General features: G+C 37.2%; 2 pseudogenes across 2 annotated transcripts; both read left to right on the forward strand.

Moving 5' to 3' along the window:
- Positions 1 to 2,335: 2,335 nt before the first annotated feature.
- LOC308653300 (sodium/myo-inositol cotransporter-like) lies at positions 2,336 to 2,969 on the forward strand (annotated as a pseudogene). The gene has a single exon. The product of its transcript is annotated as a sodium/myo-inositol cotransporter-like (transcript).
- Positions 2,970 to 3,084: 115 nt separating this feature from the next.
- On the forward strand, positions 3,085 to 4,323 carry LOC308653301 (sodium/myo-inositol cotransporter-like; annotated as a pseudogene). The gene is made up of 2 exons: positions 3,085 to 3,103; positions 3,226 to 4,323. The product of its transcript is annotated as a sodium/myo-inositol cotransporter-like (transcript).
- The last annotated feature ends 5,253 nt before the right edge of the window (positions 4,324 to 9,576 follow it).

Genomic DNA, 9,576 nt, shown 5'->3' on the forward strand with positions numbered 1-9,576 from the left:
GATAATTATCAAGTCATCATGAAAAGTTGAAAACAGATATCTGGAAAACTCTAGGAGAAGCAGAACTTATTATCTTTTGGTGATTTTGAAAGCTTTCCTTGGAGCATTATTAGTCACCTGGCAATAGCATCTGATGACAGATAGTGATTGTAATTCCTGACAGAAGTTTGCAATGTTCAAAAAGGTAGACCAAGAGAACACAGCATAGGAGTCTAGTTACTTATTACACATACATTTATATATACATCATAGACCCATGTTAAATAGAGCAATAAAAAGATCACACATTTGTACCTGATGATTCATTTGATTTATATGAGCATTTTGCAATGCTCATATATATCTACATGTATTTCTCAGAAACATCATTAAGTTAATGTAACAGTTCACTAAGAGCTGTAGCTTATTCATAATTCTATTTTCCGTATGTTTATGTGTTTGCCTTTCTAAACAATAAGGAACACAGAAATAGGATAATGCTAAAAATATAAAGTTCAGAAAAATATTTATGTTTAGAAAGTTGTATTATTTTTCTCTGTTATATTCCTGAAGGGAGATTTTGTGAGATGGTTGAATAAGAATATTTTTGTGAACTTTGATATAGATTTCTGCACTCTTTTCCAGAAGGGTTGTTCAATAATTTTCTCTTCCTCCACCTCTTCCTCCTCCTTCTTCTTCTGTACTAGGGATTGAACACAGCAGCATTTAACTACTGAGCAATATTCCCAACTCTTTTTTATTTTTAATTTCTATTTTTCATTTGAGACAGGGTCTCACTAAGTTGCTCAGGGCCTTACTAAGTTACTGAGGCTGGCTTTGAAATTGCAGTCCTCCTGCCTCAACCTCCCCAGTCACTGGGATTACAGGCATGTGCCACTATGCTTGGCTACAACTTCTTTTTGACACATTAATTTGACTGCTTTATCAGTGGGATCTATGGGCATAATGTAGCTGGATTTTTTTAAAAAATAAGCTTAGACTTACTTTATTTTTAAGGAAAAGTTTTAGAAATGCAAAGGAGATAATAGCTCAATAAGTTGGATTTAACATAGCCAAAGGGGTGCTGATAAATATAAGGATAAAAGTTTAAACAGGTTTTTAGCAGCTTGCTATCCTGTATTCCTGACTATATTTTCTATACAGTGTTTCTTTTTTTAAATAGATGATGTGAATAAAGACGAGAAAATATGTTTAAAAAATTTGATGATCAAGAAGATTGAGTTTTAGAAGGCAGTTGTCTGGTTAAAGTTTGTAGACAATGGAACATATTGATTAGTTTCATGGGGTTTGGTTTTAAAAGCAGCCCCATTGCTTGCTGGTTCTCTTAACTTTGGTCAAGTAACCAATCTCTCTCCATTTCATTATCATTTTCATTTTGCTCTTTCTACATAAGCCTTTTCTTATTTGTACACGGTAGAGACAAACACATTTTTTTCATGATGTATCTTAATTTTTCTTTCCCTTTACACAGTTATTTATATAATTCTGTCATGCCAATATTGCTATTTACTTCCATCAAGAAATGAACTTTAATGAAAGATTTATGTCTTCTTTGGTGGAGGTGTGGAGGGGGAAGTGAAAGAAGTTGAGGACAAAGAAACATGCTTCTGATGGTATTATCATGAAAAATGAAATAATAGAAAGTGTGCAAAATGTTCTCTAGCACACAGGAGCTATGCATTTAATTATTATGAACGTAGATGAATTTTGGCAAACTGGAAATCTGAGTCAATTAATAGGATCATGTCATGCTAGGGATAAGTATAATTTATATACCTGGGTCTAGAAATGAAAACATGATTTGGGTGCTTTCGCTGCCTGGGAGACACTGGGCCCAAATGCCAGGACTTCCCTGCCAGGTTCCCCTTCAGTTCCCTGCCTCGGAGGCAGCTAGCTGTTCCTTCTCTGTTCTGGGTCAGGCATTCAGCAAGTCCTCACTGAAATCCCCATTCTTTGGAGAATTTGGTAACATAGTGTGCGATGTACGCACTGGGCCCTTTCCAACAGGGTTGGTACAGTAGGCTCCATCAAACTTAGCTGCAACTCAGAATAGCTCCCCCAGCACCTGAGTAAATGCCAATGGTCTTTCAGAGTGTGGATTAAGAGTACAAGCTAAATTCTCAAATCCCAATTAAGAAACGGAGGGAAATTTAAACTGTCTCCTTCCGAGTTTATCATCAAGACAGGAAACCAAAGGACAAAGACTTTGACCTGCTGTATTGCTCTGTACAATCCAGTTCATGTATGGTTTACAGACTTGGCTGAGGTTACTAATAAGTAAACAAAAAGTTGGACATTTCTGTCATTTGGATGCTTTTATTCACAATTTACCACAATGAGGACTGTTCTGGAGATAGCAGACATGGCCACAGTGGCCCTGCATTTTATCCTGGTGATGTGCATTGTTTTTTTTTTTTTTTTTTTTTTTGCCAGGTGGAAATCTAGAAGCACCCTAAGTGGATACTTCATGGTGAGTAGCTCTATGGCCTGGGTAGCAATTGGTGCCTCTCTGTGAGCAATATTGGGAGTGAGCCCTTCATTGGGCTAGCAGGATCTGGAGCTGTGAGTGAATTTGCAGTGGGCACATGGGAATTCAATGCCTTACTGCATTTGCAATTTCTGGGATGGGTTTTCATCTCAATTTACATCCAGTCAGGGGTATAGATCATGCCTGAATACTTGTCCAAGAGATTTGGTGGCCATAGGATTCAGGTCTACTTTGCAGCCTTGTCTCTGAACCTCTTTATCTTCACCAAGCTCTCCATGGATCTGTATTTGGGTGCCTTCTTTATCCAGGAGTCTTTGGGTTGGAACTTCCATAAGTCTGTCATCCTGCTCACTGGATGAGCATGACTGCTTTGCTGACTGTCACCGGAGGCCTTGTTGAGGTGATCTACACAGACACTCTGCAGGCTCTGCTCATGATTGTTGGGGAGCTCACACTTATGATTATGGAGATTGGTAGGTGAGAAAGTTAAGAGAAAGTATATGTCGGCCTCACTTAATATCCCTTTCATCTTGTTGACATACAACTTTTTAAACACAAATTCTTGTAACGTCTACCCTAAGAGAGAATTCCTAAAAATGATGACAGATAGTCACTGTAATTCCTGACAGAAGTTTCCAATGTTGTTCCATGGCCTAGATTCATTCTTGTGTAGACCTCAGCTTCAGTGGTACTGGTGTGCTGACCAACTAAGTCACTGTACTTGCAACTTCTGGTAGCCAGAAACATTGCTTACACCAAAGGCTCTACTCTTAAGGCTGGCTTCTTGAAGCTTCTGTCAGTGTTTATGATAGTTTTCCCAGGAATGATTTCCAGGATACTGTTTACTGATGACATAGCTTGCATCAACACAGAGCACACTGCATGCAAGTGAAGTGTGGAAGTCAAGCTGGGCACTCCAATATGGCTTACCTATGCTGGTGATGAAGCTTGTTTCTTGGGGCTTGATGATGGCCATCATCATTGTAGCTCTAATGAGTAACTTGGACTCTATATTTATCAATGTGATATTATATATTATCTAATGAGTAACTTGGACTCTATATTTATCAAGTACCAAATTCACTCTTGATGTAAACTCATCCTTGAGAGTGTAAGCTCCCAGGCACTAATATTTGTGGGGAGGATTTGTGGCTTTTATGGTGGTGATCAGCATAGCATGGGTATCAATCACTATGGAGATGCACGGAGGCCAGCTGTACCTTTACATTCAGGAGGTAGCAGATTACCTGACTTCCCTAGTTGTGACCCTATTCCTTTTGGCAATTTTCTGGAAGTGTTGCCATGAACAAGGGGCTTTGTATGGTGAAATGGCTGGAATGAAGGAAAGCTGCTCTCAGAAAGATGAACCATACAAGATACAGGAGAAGAGCATTCTGCAATGCAGTGAGATCAGTGAGGATATCATCTATGTCATTCCCAATGGGAAATCTGAAGGTAGAATTAAGGGATTTCAGCCTGAAGATGTCAATCTTTTGGTGACCTGCAGAGAGGAGGGCAACCCAGTGGCTTCCTTGGGTCATTTGGAGGCAGAAATACCAGTAGATACTTATTCCAATGGGCAAGTGGCTTTCATGGGTGAGAAAGAGAGAAAGAAAGAAATGGAGAATGGAAGCCAGTAATGGAAGTTCAGAGACTGGTTTTGTGGATTTAAAAGTAAAAGCATCAGCAAAAGAAGTCTCAGAGACTTGAAGGAGGAGGAATAAGTCTGTTTACAAATGTTAGAAGAGACTCCACAAGTTAAAGTCATACTAAATATTGGACTTCTTGCTGTGTGTTCTCTTGGATTTTTCATGTTTTTTTATTTCTCCATATAATGAGAAAACACTAGTCTTTGGGAAAAAATTATGTAACTTTTGCATCTCTTAGGTATTTTTTTACACTGTAGGTTTTAGCCAAATTTTACTTAGCAGAAAATCATCTATTTGCAAGACTTTATTTTCCAAGAGATGGATTAAAGTAAATCTTCAACTTTTAAATGAAGTAAAACAGACTGAAAAGTTTAAAAATGTGGTTTAAAAAATTCCATACCAAAGTAAGGAGAGACCAATTATTCTCAGATATCTTAGAGCAGAATATATGTTAAGGTATCATGAATAAGATATTGTCTTCTCTGCCAAGTCTTGGTAGACATTAATGCTGAAGTAGAAGATTTGTTTATTTATTTTTTCTGTCTCTGTAATTCACACTACCATTTTAAAATACAATAACTTAATTCTCACATGTTGTACAATCATTATGTTCTGAAACGCTAATGTGTGCTATGTATTTCAAGACAGGTTAGTTTGCCAGGTTAATTTTTTTGTGTGAGTCTGTGGATTCTGATTGCCAAAAGAGAGGAAGAATGTTATCTTGTAGGTATTTTTGTACCATCTGTATGTGGAATATTGGGAATGAGGATTTGATCCCATTCTTCCCCCCCCCCACCACCTGTTTTTTCCTATTTCCACTGAAGTTTAATGAACCACATAATGATCATGAAATCTGTTATAAAGTTACATATTAAAATTGTATTACCAAATGATCATGAGGGGAAGTAAAATAAATGTTGCTGATGATCGCCCCCCAAAATGATTGCTGTCAGCTTTAATTATAAAAACATTACTGAATTAATTAAATATAAGGTTAATGATATGATGTATCATTTTAAAACACTAACAACTACATATGACCTGTGGATGATTTAGTACAAGTGTTTAGAGCAAGGGATATGAGAGCGCTTTGTCTACGCTGTGCTGGTCACATCACTGGGTTTGGGATTAAACTCCAGTTTTTAAAACTGATTTGTTTATATTATTAAGATTTTTCTCTTTCAGTAAAGAAATTTTTTTTTGAGGAGACATTTTCTAAAATAGTTACATTTCATGTGAAGAAGAAAAGTCAGGGAAGATATGATAGCGATCCACAAACATTTGAAAAATACTATCTGGATTAATTAATTAAAGTTATTTTCAATACAGGTAGTAGGAATTATGGAAATGTGGAGAATTTCACAGGATCTATGGGAAGTCTAGCACCAGGCATCAGTTTCATAGCTCCAGGTGTCTCACAAGCAGCCCAGCTCAAGTCTTCTTCCTAGAGAGCCGCCATTTTTTTGCCTCAGCACCAACAAGCCATCTCTTCCTGGTTCTCTGGAGAGAGAAACTGACTATGTAACTGACCATCAGATCTACTCTTTAGATCAAGAAGTGTAGCAAGGAATAAAGTGGGCTTTAAATTTAGCTTCCTAGGAGTCATCACTGAAACTGCCTCCCTTCACTTTCATTTCATGCCATCTCTAAATCCCAAGTGGATAGATTTCTAAAGAGGCTTTATTGATAGTTTTCTCCATTTCTTTCAGTGTATTGCTCTAAACCCATTACATGACAGTTGCTGTTGAGCTTTACTTAAGACTGAGCAGAAGAAAATGTCCTTTATTGAGAGTTTGCTTTTCCTCTAAAATTAATGATTAATATGGTGCACCCTCAAAGGTAGAAGGAATAGCTGTAAGGTAATGGGTTTATTTTAAATCTGGGCCTACAGAGGCTAGACCTTTTTATACTAACACTTTAAGTAGTTATAGAATTATAGTAATTTATTTATATAAGAGATGAACTTTGGCAAACTGAAATTTATAATATAACCTATCTCTGTTAACCTATTAACATGGGAACATTAATAATGAAAAGTATCAATATTTATAAACATTTAAATCAATATTGATAGATTTAATAAATTAAATATAACAGTGGATATTTATACTCATTTTTCTGATGGAGAAGTAAAAGCATCAAAGAAGAATTATACTTCAAGTTGAGTTTCAATATTGATTTAATGGCTAAAAGAGCTATGCTTCTCCTGGATCAGTAAAATTTAAAAAAAAAAAAACCTCTTAGATACTTTATAGTGGAAATTGAGGATTGGCAAAACATTTTTTGGTAAAAGTGAGATCAATAAATATTTTTGAAGTCCACGCAGTCTCTGTTGCAACTACTCAGTTCTGCTTATAATGGAGAAGCATGTTCTCCATCATGGCTGTGTTCCAGAAAAACTTTACAAAACCAGGTGGTACATAATATTTGGCCCAGGAGCCTCAGTTTTCTGATACCCACCGTACTAATTATGTCTCTGTACAAAAAAAATCTGAAGACTCCCCAAATCTAGTTCTTCAAACAGGTCAGGAGTCTTAGAATGTCAACTCTCATGACCAGTGCATTTTAGGACTAGATGTATTTAAGGAATTTGTCTGCTTTTTTTTCATTGAAATTAATATTCCCCAAATCACAAATTTTTCTCATACAATCTTCATAATTTTTGGCATATTACATAGAACTCTTTTTGTATTAATTTTTTTATTTAAACAAATATATGTAAAAAGAGAACAAAATATCACCAATGTAAATGTAAAATCAGCATCACTTAGTCACAGAGAAGGTGCTTAAAAACATTAATAGAAAATGTGTATTTGACCTAATGTTATCATTTTACCACCAAAGCAGTAACTATTTTTGGAAATAGTGGTTTAAATCAGATTTCTGCTCCCTGTTTGCTTTTCAAATTCTAGCCTAACCAAGCAATCAGTTGGTGAATCAGTCCAAAAATGGGGCTTCCTTCTCCACAATTTTTTCCTTCCCTTCCTGTTGAGAGCCACAGCCGAAGTGGCCCCAGCAAACTTCCAGCTGCCAGCAAACTTCCAGCTGCCAGCAAACTTCCAGCTGCCAGCTGATGATTGGCTCACAGGGGCCCCAGCAAACTTCCAGCTGCCAGCTGATGATTGGCTCACAGCGCCCCAGCAAACTTTTAGCTGCCAACTGACTGGCTCCTCTACGGTGATGCTCATTGGGCTGTTTCCCCTCCCTTTCAGACCACGGAGCTGCTCATTGGGGGACTTTTTTTGGCTCCGCCCATGCGACCCAGCCAATCGGCCTCAAGAGCAGGAGGGGTGGGAGAGGTAGAGAGGCTTGTGGGAAGCCGGTGGTGGCAGTTGGACTCTGAGGGTTTTTCCTGAAGAGCTGTGTGGTGGGCATGTGTGTTCTAAAAATAAAGTTTGTTTCTTTTGACAAGTGGCTCCTGAATTGTGCCCAGCCAGACTGCGTCACCTTCCCCTTGTCAGTAGCCTCTACCTTCTAAAAAGAAGGAATCTAACAAAATCCACCTCATCTCTCTTCCCCTACCCCCTAAAATGATAGTATAAATCTGTCCAGTAGGCTTCACATCCTTCTTTCCTATATCAACATCAACTGCCACTCAAGACAAGAATCACCAAAAAACCCAGGAAAGGACTTCATGTGACAACTCATGCATTTCGTCTTTTAATAGACAAATGAGTTTCAGACTTGATTTGCTTTGTTATATTGAATTCCAAATTGTTTTTTTCCCTCCAACTAACTAACATTGGTTAATTAGAAGAACTTAATTTCTAGAAAGCACATAAAGTTTTCATGATTAATATACACAAAGCTATTCAGAAAACAAAAAATAATAGAGGAAGAGATGGTCCTTCCTTTCCTTAGTGCAGTATGTGTAGCTCACTGCATTAAAAAATATGGGCATTGTTTCAGATTATGTCATATTTAAGAATTGGTCTCAGGCCTTTAAATCCCTTTATGATGTAAAATTGGTTTCAAATACCTCAAAATATTGTTTATATTATGGAATGTTGACTTATTTGGTATTACTTTTTAAAGTCGAGATAGATACTAAAAAATACTTGATAAACATAAATTTTATCAAACCAACAAATGACCCTGAATCTTCACCTCCTGCTTGGCAGAGAGCATTTCATGGAAAAGACACAAAAAAATTGACCTACTTAGTCTGATACAAAAGTTGTCCTTCTAAATTTGAGAGCTTTCCAGTTGGCAGTGCAATATCAAAAGGCCTAATCCCTCCACTAACTGCCATTTCTACAACTACAAAGATTATAGAGGGTCACACTGTCCATCTGCCATCCTTTCCAATGAGCAAAATTACTGTGGAATCCATTTAATAACCCACAACCAAACTCCCTCCAAACTCATGGCAATGCTGGTTTTGAAGGTGGATCCACTAACCCAGTGCCTGCTGAGCCTGAACACAGTGTTCTACCCCACAGGGAACAGGAAAGTAGATAAAGGGAAAATGCCTACCCCAAGATTAGTGGTTAATACTCCACAGATATTGGCCTTGTTTCTATAATTCCTCCTTAATGACTCTTATTTTTGTGCCAGTTGTTTTATAAACAATATTGATTATTCTAACAACCATCCAGCCTGGTCGATATTTATACTCATTTTTCTGATGGAGAAGCAAAAAGATCAAAGAAGAATTTTGCTTCAAGTTGAGTTTCAAGTGGTGTCATCTTTAATGTTTCTATTTTACCCCATAACCTTCTTTGCTTCTTCCATGCATTTTGAGTCTGGAGTCTACTTGATTGCCTAAGTTAGAGTACTTTTCTCTATTCTCTACTTTTGAGGATTTTCTAGAATATTGTATTTGGCTTGTGTATGGAAACTATGATTCCTGGTAGTATTTCTACAGGATTCTGTGTCCTCCCTGGACTTATGGATCAATGATGGCTTGTCTCTACTCCTTGATCTCCTAAAGAATATTTTCACCAGGACCCTTCCTTTTCACTAAGGTTCCGGCTGTAGCCTCTTCTACCACTCTTTCAACTAGGAAAGAGGCTGTTAACTAACAGCCAGCAGGCCATACCCACCTTAAAATCTGTCTGTTTATCCCAGTGATGGTATCGGTATTGTTCTAACATTGTGACCACATTTAAAATTGAGTGATTCCTGAAGCCAGACACAAAACACCATCTCTTGATAAAATTATATTTGTATGAAATATCCAAAACAGATAAACTCATAGAAATAAAACCTAGCATGGTTGCCAGAGGGGGGAATGGAAAGAAACTGCTTAGTGTGGGTACAGTTTTACTTTGAGAAGTGTTTTGCAATTGACAGAAGTGGTGATTATACAACAATTTGAATGTATCAGATGCTACTTGAGGCAGTCATTTCACAATGATTAATCTAATGCTGTGTGAATTTCACCTGAATTAATGAAGGAATGGATGAATTTCAGATTTTCTACTTTTTTTAGAGAAA

This window comes from Spermophilus citellus, assembly GCF_964194105.1.
Source record: "Spermophilus citellus genome assembly, chromosome: 7".
In the NCBI taxonomy this organism is placed as follows: domain Eukaryota; kingdom Metazoa; phylum Chordata; class Mammalia; order Rodentia; family Sciuridae; genus Spermophilus; species Spermophilus citellus.